Source organism: Prionailurus viverrinus, chromosome B1 (genome assembly GCF_022837055.1).
Source record: "Prionailurus viverrinus isolate Anna chromosome B1, UM_Priviv_1.0, whole genome shotgun sequence".
In the NCBI taxonomy this organism is placed as follows: Eukaryota; Metazoa; Chordata; class Mammalia; order Carnivora; family Felidae; genus Prionailurus; species Prionailurus viverrinus.
This window is the reverse complement of record NC_062564.1, coordinates 18,138,994-18,154,085: the sequence shown is the minus strand read 5'-3', so window position 1 is coordinate 18,154,085 and position 15,092 is coordinate 18,138,994. Positions and strand designations below refer to the sequence as shown.

Sequence of the window (15,092 nt, the reverse complement as noted above, 5' to 3'; positions counted from 1 at the left end):
TCATTCATGGTGCCGTCTCCAGCTTCTTCATACTGACCTGTCTCTTCTCGGAACTTCTGCACACACAGTGAATAATGGCCACCTCATACGCACTCAGTTTCATCAGTAGAGAACAGGGAACATGTTTTTAACTTGTTTTCTGTCTTACATGCCGCCTAGCATAGTTCTAAGAGCAACAAACAGCCTTTGGATGATTGTTTTCATCAAAGCTCAGTTTTTCCAAGAAATTATTAAGCTTTGGGATTGTAATATTTGGAAAGAGCAAGAGAGAAATACAACAATGATAAAACCACAGAAGTTAAGACCTGAGAGTGATATTAGACATCATCTCTTTCGACCCCCTCAGTTGATGCACCAGGGTATGCAGAATACGTTTGTAATTTCCATCAAGCTAACCAGTAAACTAGTGACAGACCCAAGGCCAGATCAGGACTCCAGCCCTATTCTAATGCTTTTTGCTAAGCTGGACTATGGTCTAAAGTACCTCATGAAAGGCAAAATTGAAAAGATTTTAAATATGCTTGCCTTTTGAAATCGTACTTAGGCATGCCTTCGTACAAGCTGCAAAATACGTAGTTTGAGTCCTAGTGTAGCTGACACTGTTGGCTGACTATCCAGTGCCCTTTCTTCCTTTATTATTACATCAGCGTATCCACACAGAAGCGCAGACAACCCAGAGGCATGGGTATGTGCCCCGATGAAATCTAAAAGCTCTCAGTCCTCTTGGTGTTGAATCACTGTGTGGTATGGTTTTTTTGTTTTTTGTTTTTTTGTTTTCGTTAATAAGATACAATTGTGCAGTCTCTCTCTGCTGGTCAGGACAGCAGCATGGTGGGTGCTGAGGTGTGGGCCTCACTGGAGCAGCAGCCGGATGGGCACCCTGGCCATCCGCACAGAGGTCGTGGGGTACCCGGAGGTGTTTACAGTTGAAGAACAGTTGAAGAAATGACGCCTCATATCCAGCATTTGAAAGGAGCACATAGTAAGAACTTATTTCTTACAGACAAGAAGAAAAAAAGCTATTGGCTGGTGACACTTCATGTTCAAACGATCTTGCCAAGCAGTTAGGCATTGGGAGTGGGGATCTTTGGTTTGCTGAGGAAACAGCCATGCTAGAAAAGCTAAAAGTTGGCCAAAGCTGCACCACACCCTTGGCACTCTTCTGTGGTGATGGAGATGTGAAATTTGTTCTGGATTCCGCTTTTTTGGAAGGTAGACGCAGAAAGGCGTACTTTCATCCAATGACCGATGCTGCAACCATGGGATTGAGCCCTGAAGACTTTCCCACATTTGTGAAGAAGACGGGATATGATCTCCCGGTGCTAAATTTTGGTAAAAGCAACGAATTGGGCTGGTGTTTAGAATATGTTTATTTCTGAAAGCTGTTTTTCTTATTTGTAATTTCTTAAAAAAACATTAAAAGTGACAAGAATATTTTTAAAAAAAAATAGAATTGAAAATCTGCTGGGAAATGACTACCTATACAAATAAAAACAACGATATCTCTGTGTGGAGAAGGTTTTTGGATCTTTATCTCTTTGCCCTTTTTGTGTCTGGAGTTCAGATGTGATACTGGAAGCATAGGAGCCATCTTGTGATCATGAGGATGAAAGCCACAACCAAGGATTAAGAACAGTGTGATAGAAGGAATCCGAGTCCTTCATAGCATTCATGAGAAGCTGACCCTGTCCTGAGTCAACTCCAGACTTCTAAATAAGAACTATAAATCCTTCCTTGTCTAGTCCGTTAGTTATTACATTTTCCTTTACTTTTGTATAATAACACCCCACTCCCCACCAAAGACATAATCACAAAATATGTTAACATGCAGGAGAACTGGTGACCTCGTCATTCATATTATTTGACGAGGCACTTTGGCAGTGGCTTTGCTGCAATGGAACTTTTCAGTTCATAAAAGCATAACTGTTTTATAAAATGGCCTAAATATGCTAAGCATTTATCCTAAGCCCTTTAAATATATCATCATCATCATCATTGTAGAGACTGTGTGAGGAATTCATTGCTATCTTCTTTATAAGGAAGAACATTTAAAGCAGTTGCTTATCACATAGTAAGTGATAAACGTCCCTGTGATATGTATGATCATGTTTTGTCCATTGGTCACACCACATAATAAGCCATGTGAAATGCAGTTGTGTTAATTAATGTACTGTTTTAAAATTTAATATAGTTGACCAACAATCTTGTTTTCTTCTCCAGGAATGAAACTTGAAAACTATAGTAAAAAATACAGAACCTGGGGGCGCCTGGGTGGCTCAGCCGGTTGAGCGGCGGACTTCGGCTCAGGTCGTGATCTCGAGGTCCGTGAGTTCAAGCCCCGAGTCGGGCTCTGTGCTGACAGTGCAGAGCCTGGAGCCTGCTTCAGATTCTGTGTCTCCCTCTCTCTCTGATCCTCCCCCCATTCATGCTCTGTCTCTCTCTGTCTCAAAAATAAACGTTAAAAAAAAATTAAAAAAAAATACAGAACCTGGATGATGCATATGTAACCTAGACAGAAAATTAAGTTGTGAAGTTATGAAACTGTTACTTTGATAGTTTTGTGAAGAATTCATCATAGAACTGATTTCATTTTTGTCTCGGGCTAGAGCTTGGCATTACATTGCACTGGTGATTATTGCAGGTGTAGAGGCCTCAAACGAACTCAAATGTTACATTCCACAGCCCTTCAGCATTTTGACACCAGGTTCTTTTAAACTGGAATAGCTTCTAGACTTGCTTTCCTCTTACAAAAACATCATCTAGGTTTAGATTCCAAAGGGCGTAAATCCCTAAATCTTTCAGGTAATTTGTGGTTTCTGATTCTTTATTCTCTAGGAATTATTTTCTTCATTGTTCCCTCAGAAAACAAAAGCGAGCATGAAAAATGACAAAGGATGCTCCTAGATAAAAGGAATAAATATCTATGACAATCAAACAAGACAGTTGAATACTCACACCACTTAAATTGCCAGTTATTAGGGCATCTTTTTTAAAAAGGTAATTGAAAATCTAGTTTTATCAGCTCAACTAAGGAAAGTGGTATTTTGGAGTCAACTGTAAATGTACATCAAGGTAAAAAGTATCTTTCATTCTCTCATTAACACGACATAATTGAGACAAAACATTTTTCCGGTTTGAACTGTCTGCATATTTCCCACAGTAAAATGGAGAAACTCAATCATAGCTTTCTAGATCAGATTCAGATTCTTTATCCGATGTTCAGTGCTTTGGATGAGAGAGTAAAAATTCTCCGAATTTGTAGTTTTACATGAAGACTTCTGGAAAATGTAGACTATGAACCAAATCTAATACTGATCAGACTAATTGATGATTACCTTGTGGATAATGTGCTATGAGGATCTTTACTGAGATCCTTTCTGAAAGTACTTTATACCACCTTCACTGGGTTTTCATATATTCTCCACAATACAGTTTCACTTGACTGAACACATATTATGTTTGAGAGAGGCTCCATGAGCTCCAGTGCAATTGTTTTAGAGGTAATTCCTGCAAAGAGGAGAATCCCAAGTCCCTAAGAGCCCACATCACTATAGCCATCCATCCTTCTCTGTTAGGGAGATGTGAGCTGTAAGACCTCCACGGGTTATCAGCTCAGTGGAGAGACAGTATTTGTAAGCAAGAAACAAATACAAGTAAAATCGGAAACAGTCTATATCCACAAGTTAAACTGGGTGACACAAATCAGAAATACAGCCAGACATCAATGGGAAAAATAGTCATTGTAGTCACAAACCCTGGCACTGGACACCCTGCCCTTTGAGTTTATCCATTCATGCACCCAGTACTCCCTAGGTGACCACTGTGTGCTGGCACAGTGTTAGACTCAGAATATAACACGGGACTGTGACCTCAAGGAGTCTGCAATCTAGTCGAGATGAGAGGAAAAGCCATGTAAATGAGTGGTTGTGGTGCAAAGTGAAAAATCTACTCCAGAGAAATGTATAGCTCCCGAGTGTTAGAGAGGAGGGCGCTTCTAATGCAGTGACAATATGGTGAAGGAAGTGCTGAGAATAAAGATAAGTAATTCATTAATTAAAGAAATATTGCCTTTGGATAAAACCCCAGAAGTGGAATTTCTGGATCATATGTTAGTTCTATTTTTAATTTTTTGAAGAAACTCCATACCGTTTTGTATAATAGCGGCACCAGTTTACGTTTGTACCAATAATGCACGAGGGTTCCCTCTTCTCCACATCCACTTGTTATTCCTTGTCATTTTCGATGACAGCCATTCTGACAAGGGTGAGGTGATACCTCATTGTGGTTTTGATTTACAGTTCCCTAATGATAAAGTGATATCCAGCACCTTTTCCTGTACCTGTTGACCATTTGTGTATCTTCTTTGGAAAAATGTGTATTCAAGTATTCTGCTCATTGTTTAATCAGATTTTATTTTATTTTATTTTATTTTATTTTATTTTATTTGCTATTGAGCTGTATAAGGAAATGCAAATAGGATCTCAAAGAGATATCTGCACTTCCATTGCAACGTTATTAACCAAGATAGGGAAACAACCTAAGTGTCCACTGGATGAGTAGATAAAGAAGGTGTGGAATGCATACACGATAGAATATTGTTCAGCCGTGAGAAAGAAGGAGATCCCGCCATTTGAGAAAAACATGGATGAACTTTGAGGGCATTATACCAAGTGAAACATCAGAGAGAAAGACAAATACCGTACAATAGCACTGATACGTAGAATCCAAAAAAAGCCGGGGAGTAGTATAATGGTTACCAGGGACTATGGAGGGGATAAATGGGAGATGCTGGTCAACAAGTACAAACTTCCAATAAGATGGAAATATTCTGGGCACCTCGTGTCCAGCATGGTGCTTATAGTTAATAACACTGTATTAAATACTTGAAACTTGCTAAGAGAGTCAAGTCTTAAGTGTCCTCACTACAAACATAAGGTAGTTACGTGATGTGGCGCTGTTAGCTAATACTATGGTGGTGATTTTATAAAATATCAAGTCAACACATTATACATCTTAAAATTACACCGTGTTTTATGTCAATTACATCTCAATAAAGCTGGAAAAATATATTTAGTGAGCATCTACTCTGTGTGAATTCTTACATAGTTTTAATGAAATATGCTAAATGCTAGAATAGAGATAAAGTACTTTGTGGATTTTTTTTTAAAAAGGAAAATTCACTAAGGCTTTAGGAAAGAGGATTTCAAGTGAAGACTCCATTAAGGAGAAAACTACTGAACTGAATGCATTTTTTGATAGAGAAATTAAAGATCATCAGAATAACAAGCACAGTAATGTAAAAGAGCATCAGTGTGGGGAGCAGAGGAACTCCACTGTGTCAAGACCAAAGGAAGCAGGGAGGAAGGAGGAGAAAGGGAGAGGAAGTAGATGGAGCTGGAAAGTTAAATTGGGGTCAGATAATTGAGGTGCTGTAGGCCAGCTTACGGAAGTGCTAAAAGTCAACCTGGAAGAGGTTGATGTGAAATCCATGAAAATGAAGGATGCCTTCAAGGAAGAAAGAATACATTAAAAATAGAGGAGCTGAGAGTAGAGAAAGACTAATCCACTTCCTTCCATAAATTTACTTAGGGAGACCAGAAAGAATTGCCCACATTAAGTGCTAATTTTACTAGTCTTCACCTATGACACAAAGATTATTGATGCACCATTAGCGGGCCCTGGCATTAGTGGTTTTCCCAGCAGTGGGGATGAATTTGCACTAAATGTCAAGACTGCCTTGTTATCACCTTTTCAAGAAGGCTGGGAGTTATTAACAGTTGTAGGCCAGGGCTCAGACACAGACAAAATTCGGAAGGAGGCAAAATTGTTTTTTAGCTCCCACCAAATTTGTAAATAGGGAGAGAGAGAGACAAGAGACAGAGAGAAAGAAGAGAAAGGGCACAGAACAATATTCCTTTGGATTACAAATCTGTATATATTTCAAGGAAAATATAACCTGTTTCTAATTGAAGTAATTATAACCCAACATACACTTTGATTTGGCAAGAAATACTGGAACCCTGACTAATTCCTTACAACTCCTTTTGTAAACCTCCTTAAATCTTTCTTGTTTGCAGTAAGAATTCATAGCTTGCCAGCTGGGAATCTTAGAGAGATTTGAGTTTTGTTCCTGGCATTGGGATGGCAAACTACATTCTACCACTCCTAATTGTAAGAGAGACAAGATTCTTGTCCGATCATTCTGAATATAAGGCAATTATGCAGGAACAGTAATTTCTGAGAACACAAATGCACAACTGTGAGCCAGTTTCATTCTTCTGAGATGTGCGTCAGAGGGAAACACGGAACATGGAAAGAGTTTGCTAAAGTAACATTGAGCAAAACCCTGTAAAACAGCTACTTTGATTCTTTTAGACTGGCTGGCTGCCTAGGAGGTGACCTTGGGCAATTTCAGAAGCAAAGAAATAGAGATTTGAGCCAGAAGGTGGTGAAGAGAGAGGGCAAGTAGTAATGTATTTCTCAGGAGAAATGGTGAACACTCCTCAGTGACCAGGAACCGGTCGCATAATATTCATGTGTAATTTTAATATGCGGGAGTGGAACTATTGGTCATCAAAATATATGTGGCATTTCAATTTAATATTTATTTTCCATTGATGACTTTGCAATATAATGTTATTTTCACCCACATTAATGAATGTTGACAATCTATCAGTTCTAAGAAAGAATAAAAACATTTTGGCGTGTATTCATCTTTAAATGAATTTATTAAAAAGCTCTTGATATTCTCTAGATATTCATGTCAGGGACAACTGATTTTAATTTGTCTTTTTGAAGTCTTCTCAGAACATTCATTAGGAAAGACAGGGCTGCAGGAATTCATACATCAAGGATTTTATGCATGACAAGGTTCTTGAAAAAGACTTAAGTACTGCATGATTCTTGACAACATTTACCACCAGATGATTGCAATTTGCTTACATTAAAAAAAAGATATACATTTGATTCAAATTTGAAACAATGTTGAAATCTTCAACTTGCTGAGACATTAAGTAAGAAATGTAGCCTATAGGAAAAGGAAAAAAAAAATCACTTTAAAATGCAATGTTTATCATTTCGGGGGGGAAAAAGTGTATTCAGTTTAATATGAATAAAAATATCTATGCTGTGTAGACAGTGCTGATTATTTCCATTATCTGGTCAATAGCAGAAAGAGAATCATGATGAGAAATGGATGGGAGAGTTGCAGATTCCAGAAAATTTACAGTTCTATTGCATCTTTAGCAGATGAACTTTAAATGAGAGGTTGTGTTGCTTACTAGGAAGTTTTTAAAAATAGATTCATTATAAATAGTGCTACAGCAGGCAGGCTCCACACTGCGGCTGGTGCCTCTTCCCATCCCACTGCTAGGACCCTAACTAAGGCTGTTGTTATTTATTAAGGGGGTACTGCAAATTCCTCTGTTTTGCTTCAAGCACAAAACAATTCTGGATTTCCCACCCTCACTTGCCCACTTCCCATTTGTTATGGGGTGAGTTGTGTCTCCATCCCCAAAAGATGCTGAAGTTCTAAGCCCATACCTGTGAATGTGACCTTATTTGGAAATGAGGTGGTTAAGGCTGATCAAGTTAAAATGAGGCCATTAGGGTGAGCCCTAATTATATATGATGTTGTCCTTCTAAAAGGGGACATTTGGACATAGAAACGGAGATAGGCCCACAGAGAGAATGGTTCCTGAAGAGACTGGAATTACATGACCCAAGGAACTATAAGCAACCAAGAGAAAGGCCTGAAACAGTTCCTCCACTAGTACCTTCAGAGGGAGTATCCTGGTTTCAACTTGTAGCCTCCACAACTATGACAGTACATTTCTGTTGTTAAAGCTGCTTGGTCTGTGGCGCTTTGTTATGGAAGTTCTAGCAAACCAACATAATACCCCATTCATTCTATTCCATGGCCAGCATGTACTTTTAAAACTACGCGATTTCACCACTTTTCGGTGATGATGTGGCTTCATTACCGCCTGCGCCTAGAGAGTGTCAGACACGGATTAGGTACTTAGAATTATTTGTTGAAAAACATGATAAATGGCCAAATTAATTACCTACCAAGTTAAGAAAAATTACCTCATTCAAAACATTAAGAAAGTGTACCATCTGTCTTCAACCTGCTTTTTCAATCTTTTACACGTCTCGAACATTACAATCCAACTTGGCTCTTAGCCCTGCTTTCAAAACACTGAGTTTATGCGCTTCACCAGAATATTTTCATACTCTGTGTATCAGGATCTGTGATGTTCATTTTGCACTGATATTTCATCCTCTGCTAGCTTCTCTTTCAAATTTTAACTGGTTACAACCTATATATTCTTTAAGGTCCATTCCCCCACCTCCGTGAACCCCAGTATTATTCCCCAATTCAATGTTTTATCCACTCTCTCTGAATCCTCAAGCACTTTTGTGACTTATTTTAGGCCATTCAAATTGTTCCTTGGGATGTGGATATCTGGTAACTACATTTATGTCTGTAATTAAATGATAAATTATTTGGGGACTGGGATTGCATTTAATCAGAAGAACACTTCACATGATATGAGTGAAAGAAATACACAGAGTGGATGCTCAACACATATTTTGAGTTCAATTATAAAATTAATGGGCCATATTTAAATGTGATTCTAGGACGGTCTTTGCTGATTTTGCAGGAAAGAGGGAGAAGTGACAACAGAAGCAGAAATTACAGTGATGTGAGCCGAAGAATGAGGCAGCCCCTGCAAACCCAGGAGGCAAGGAGAGGGAGTCTTCCCTGAAGACTCCAGGACCCAGCCCTGCCCTCACCTTGATGGTAGTCCTGTAAAACTCATTTCAGAATTACAGTCTCCAAAACTATTGCTGTATTAATTTGTGTTGGTTTAAGCCACTAGTTTTGTGGCCATTTGCTAACAGCAGCCATAGGAAGTTAATACAGAACTGAAAGTCTTACTACTGGGCACACCAGGATTTCCCTGAGAAATACCATAGAGAAAAGGGTCTTGTAATCAAATATATTGGCCACTGTGACATCTCCCTCTTGGAGATTCAAAACAGCATCTTAGGCTCTGAGGAGACATAAAATAAAGAATCTGTTTAACTCAGCATTTATTAGAAGTGTCTGGCCATATAACCATCCCCCCCCACCCCGCCCCCGCCACGCACACAAACACATACAGACCACACATCACCTATTAACATCCCACAAGAACACATTTGGGAAATGCTAATGGAGCTAATTAGATCATCAGGCAAGTGTTGCTCACCACTGCAGTACCACAGAGGTATTTCCTTAGCTATACTCAAATATTACCATCTGACATAGCAACTTCTAGTTCCCAAAGTTAAGCTCATCTAGATTCATGCCACATTCATTGTGAACATCCCTACTAAAAAGTAATAAAGAGCATGTAATGTTCTAAATAATAAAACTATCTTGACATTCAAAACATCAGTGCTTTAGATATTTAGGAATTTTAAAGTAGTCAGAATCATTTGAAGTGTTTGTTTATTTATTTATTTTGCGAGAGAGAGAGCAAGCGTGAGCGGGGGAGGGTCGGGGGGTTGGGGAGAGGGAATCCCAAGCAGGCTTCATGCTGTCAGCGCAGAGCCTGATGCTGGGCTCGGTCTCACCGCCCTGGGATCATGACCTGAACCAAAACCAAGAGTCAGATGCCTCACTGACTAAGCCACCCAGGCGCCCCCCTAAAGCTGAATATTCTGATTCTAAATCATCACAGACCACATCATGAAAGAATACTCTGGGTCATCCAGTGAGGTTGTTGTCCTATTTTCCTTAAACCTTGTTAACAAGGAGATGTGTTATCTAAAACCCATGGTTCTTATACTATGATTGTTGATTAACTCATTTACTTTAGTCAATCAATGTTTATTGATTGCCTAATAGCTGCAAGTTTTGAGGGCTGCAGCGGTGAGGGAAAATGAAAACAAAAGCGATGCCACAAACCCCTCTCCTTGCCTTCATAAATCGTACAGTCTAGGGAGTGGAAAGATATTAGTCTCAGAGTTAAACAAATAAATCTATTGGGCAAGCCACAAAATAGACTGCTACTGATAATTTAATTACAGCAGCTTTCATTCAAGTACAGCTTATCTCTAGAAATCAGATCATATTCAGAATCAAAGACAAGAAGCTTTCCTGCAGAGGAAGTTTATTAGTAGACACGACCTTGCTCATTTCAAAACAAGGGAACTCCTCAGATTTTATGTCATAAAATATATCAAGTCTGCTCACATTTTTTTCAGAACTTAGGTTGTAAAACACTCACAAACATAACAAAACACACAGTGCACTTCAGAGTGACCACTAAAAAGCAGAATGCAGAACATCCCAATCACCTGGGCTGACATTAGGTGGAGGGGAGCAAGGCCATAGCTAGGGTGCAAAATTTAAGGGGTCGCTAAAAAACCCAGTGCTCAAGATAAGTTACTATAATAGCATTAATTTTGATAAAACATCAAAATGAGTGCAAAAATACATGATGAACAAAATATAAAAATTTGAAATAAAGCTGGAGTCATTATCACAGATATTTGGCTCAGCATAGCACTGGTCATTACCCTTCTTCCCTCCTCTGCTGTGCGGCTATTGTCTGTTTGTCCATCTAGACTCAGTCCCCACCCTTCTCCAATGGTTTTGTACCTCAGGAAGCTGATCTTTAGAAGCTTCCGTCACTGGTCTCTCTTGGTCTCCTCTTTATGATTAGGCTCAGCCAATGGGAAATCAGTGCAGTTTAGCAGAGGGCGCAGTGAGATTAGGATATTTATCCCCTGGTTCCTTCCTACTGAGTGGTGACGAGGGCTATGCTCCCATACCAAAGGCCACAGCTCAGTCTCCCTCCCCCCCACCGTGCAACTTACAACCCCTTTGTCTGATCTTTTGAGTCCAGGAGTGGTGATGGCTTTTTTCCATTGCCCGGATGCTTCTGCATCTGTCCTGAGTCCCCATACCCCTATTCACACCTCTGTAAATAGATTCTTTATTAAACTCTCTGCCAGTATCTTGTTTGAATAGGCTAAATATTCCCTGCTGGGACCCAACAGCCTTGCACCAAGCCAGGTCATGTATATGCAATGCCAAAATATAAACCATGACTAAGCAGTATCTTTACAGTCTATGATTAAGAACTTAATATGATTAGACCTTGTTCCCAAAGCAATGCCTCTTTATGATCTCTCAAGTATTGACCTGGCTACTTTGGCCTCACAGGACATGCCCCAGTCCAAATCTGGCAACTTACTTGTTTATGGATAGTGAGCAATTTTCAATGTTTGTTAACACTAGGCAAAATACTTGCATAATTAATGTAATTGAGAAAGGTTTGCAAATACATTTTGAACTTAGATGATATGGAGCATTTATTTCATAATTCAGGCATTCAGTCAAAATTTCTCTTAATTATTAGACCAACTTGAACAAAAACTGTTTGGGTTTTTTAAAAACCTGATTAGGTAATTAGATTTATGATGTAATTCTAGGATGGGTTCTGGGCTGAACTGAACTCAAAGGAGTGGTTCATATGACTACATCAGTTCCCATCTTGCAAACCATGCACTTTTCACATTAATACTAACAAAAACAATATTCAAAATGGCCTATTTGTCTAATAACGTAATTCTTTCTTGTGAGGATCATAAAATTTTGGTAATTTAATTTTTTCATTGTCAGTTATGTGGTAATAATTTGAACATTATTACACTATTTTCTTGTTTCCTAATATTAGTGAATGCTTCAGCTTTTAATTTTTAAGTATGCATTTATAATTGCAATCTTTTATTATAAAGAAATAGGTTATTTTATCTTATAATAGACTATTACTATGAAAATAATAGAAGGCAGAGATTTATAAATATTTTCATAAAAATATAAGAGCAAATTGATTGAAATAATAACCTATGCTTGTTCTTCATGATAAATGGTAATTAATATATACTTGCTTGTTTTAAGGCAGGACATATGGTAACAATAGCATAATGTCTACTTTTAATAGGCTAATGTATTTTATGAATTAATATAAAGTTCTTTGAGATCCTCAGAAGAACACTGCTATATAATTGGAAATTAGTAGAAAATCTATAATGCCTTGATTGTAAAATATATGATATTCTATTTATTGATATCCAACCACATTTCCCTTCCCTCCCTTCTCATGTAATACAAGCCATAATGCATTTGTGTTTACATGGGGGATAAGGGACACATAACTTACTCACTGAAATCTTTCTTACATTCTTCAGCTCTTTTTCTTTTTAAGTTTATTTATTTGAGGGGCACTTGGGTGGCTCAGTTGGTTAAGTGTTTGACTTCGGCTCAGGTCATAATCTCATGGTTTGGGAGTTTGAACCCCACATCGGGCTCTGTTCTGACAGCTCAGAGCGTGGAGCCTGCTTGGGATTCTGTGTCTCACTCTCTCTCTGCCCCTCCCCTGCTCATGCTCTCTCCCCCCGCCCCTCTCTGTCTCTCCCTCTCCCAAAAATAAACATTAAATTTTTTAAATTAAAAAATAAAAGTTTATTTATTTGAGAGAGAGAGAGCGTGAGCAAGGGAGGAGCAGAGAGAGAAGGAGACAGAGAATCCCAAGCAGGCTCTGCACCTTTAGCACAGAGCCAGACCTGGGGCTTGATCCAACAAAGTGTGAGATCATTACCTGAGACGAATGCTTAACTGACTGAGCCACTCAGGCATCCCAGTTCTTCAGCTCTTCAACCTACTGAAGTTTCAGATCTTCATAAAAGGCACTAATGTTCACATCGCTTTCTATGTATTTTACAAGTATCCTCTATAAAATCAGATGTTCTGGGTCTTGTGATTTGGTCAAAATTTTATTTACTCACATTATTTATCATTGCTAGAATTTTACAAGGCTATAATATAAATCTGAATATTGAGCCTTCAGAAGTATTCCAACAACTCAAATTCTACAAATTCTTCTCAAATAAAACACGTCAGGGGGGCACAGGCAAAAATGGAGCAAATTAGATTTTTCCTGTTTTTTAAAAAAATTTTTTTTCAACGTTTTTTATTTATTTTTGGGACAGAGAGAAACAGAGCATGAACGGGGGAGGGGCAGAGAGAGAGGGAGACACAGCATCGGAAACAGGCTCCAGGCTCCGAGCCATCAGCCCAGAGCCTGACGCGGGGCTCGAACTCACGGACCGCGAGATCGTGACCTGGCTGAAGTCGGACGCTTAACCGACTGCGCCACCCAGGCGCCCCTTTTTTTTTTAAATTTTTTTTCAACGTTTTTTATTTATTTTTGGGACAGAGAGAAACAGAGCATGAACGGGGGAGGTAGATTTTTCCTGTTAAGATAGATCAGTCAGGATGCAATGAAATCAATCTAATTCGGGCAGCCACAGAAGCATTATACTAAACCGAAACAGTTTGTATGTGTGTATGTGTGTGTGTGTGTGTGTGTGTGTGTGTGTGTGTTCCTGAGCTTTTCATTCGAAACAGCAAAGTTTAATTAAATGTGGATTGAGACTCCCAACCACGAAATCAGCCCTGTTCGATGATAGATGTAAGTAGCTTTGTAGCTCAAGACTACACGCTTAATCCAACTATGTTTTTCAGTTGCCAAGAATTAAATAAATAAATCCCTGCACTTAACATTTACTTGATGCCTTGCTTTTTAAGGACTGAAATGGCAAGTCAGATGAAGGAAAACATAGCTAAATATGTCACGGTTGAGAGCGCTCCATCTATTCTGGGGCCCCTCTCCTACCCCTCCCTGAGAGATTAACCAACACAACGTGTACACACTCATACTCACCAGTATCAGTGTAATAGAGTCTCTCAGGGCTATCACTTCACTGCCCAGATATTTTAAATGTAAATTAGAACACCTACTGAAATAGATTGAAAAGAAAATTCATAAGATCAATTTCACAGGCCAAAGGAGAGCAAACTAATAATATGGATATTCAAACAATAGAGTACATAAAATAGCAAGGATATCAGGCAATTTGCCCCAAAATTACATATTCCGGGTGACCTAAAACTACTTGCATATGCCACTGTGCTACTGTTGTCGTGTTTTGTTTTTTCCTCCAGCGGTTTTAGGGCTCTGGTAAAATTCGACCTGCACAGTTTACAAAAAGGCTTCTACTGGCTGCCTTCATTTAAAGATTGCATTAGCATAACAAGTGTAATAGTAATCACCTCAACATCATGCGCTTATTGCAATCATTATCAAACTCTGTGGATCAGAGTGTCTGTGCTCCAAGGCAGGCGTTCCCAGCATGCCTCTGGAGGGAACGCAAGTTGCATAATGAGAATGGCCAAGGTACAAATTCCCCGTGTTGTTTTGTTTTTGTTTTTTATCCCCTCTGATCATTTGGTTTTTATCTCCTTTGTTATTCCCAGTAGTATCCATTTTTAAAATTACATACAAGGCATGGATTTCAGTGGCTCTATGCATACACTGCAGAGTTACATGCATCTGGGTTTGAATCCTGATTGTGCCATTTACCTGTCTCACGTTTGGGCAAGTGACTTAACACCAGTAAACTTTTCTCATCTGTAAAGGAAAATGGTACCCAACCCATGGGGCTGTTGCAAGGATTAAATAGCATCATATTTATGGATAGCCTAGCAAACTGCCTAGTGCCATAGAAGGAAGCTGTTTCATAAGTAGCTTCAAAGTATGTTTTTCTTTCTGCATCTCTCCTTTGCTTCCAGTCCACCCAACACACTGTTCATCTCTCTCCTGCTTTCTCTGTCTGCATCTTGCCATGCATCGTCCAAAGGTGTGTGCACCAAAACTCTACATCTACTCAGTCTTCCTTTCCGGTATCTGCTCCTATCAGTGCCAACCACAAACTCTGCGACCCAGACCCACTGAACTTCTTCCGGTCCACATCACTGAGGGTCTCTCCTTGATCCATACCTTGCATGTGCTCTCTCCCCACTGTGCGAACAAACCTCGGGTCCCTTTTCAGAACTATACTCATGTGTCACCTCCTCATCTCCACACTTGCTTCCTTCTTTCTCTATATCCCCTCTGACCCCAACAGCACTCATCTCCTTGCATTGTAATTAATTGTCTGTGTATTTTTTTTTTCTTTCACTAGATGACACT

At 39.2% G+C, this 15,092-nt stretch overlaps 1 pseudogene; it reads left to right on the top strand.

The window, feature by feature from the left end:
* The first annotated feature begins 828 nt into the window (after positions 1–828).
* On the top strand, positions 829–1,379 carry LOC125164719 (prolyl-tRNA synthetase associated domain-containing protein 1-like; annotated as a pseudogene).
* Positions 1,380–15,092: the final 13,713 nt, after the last annotated feature.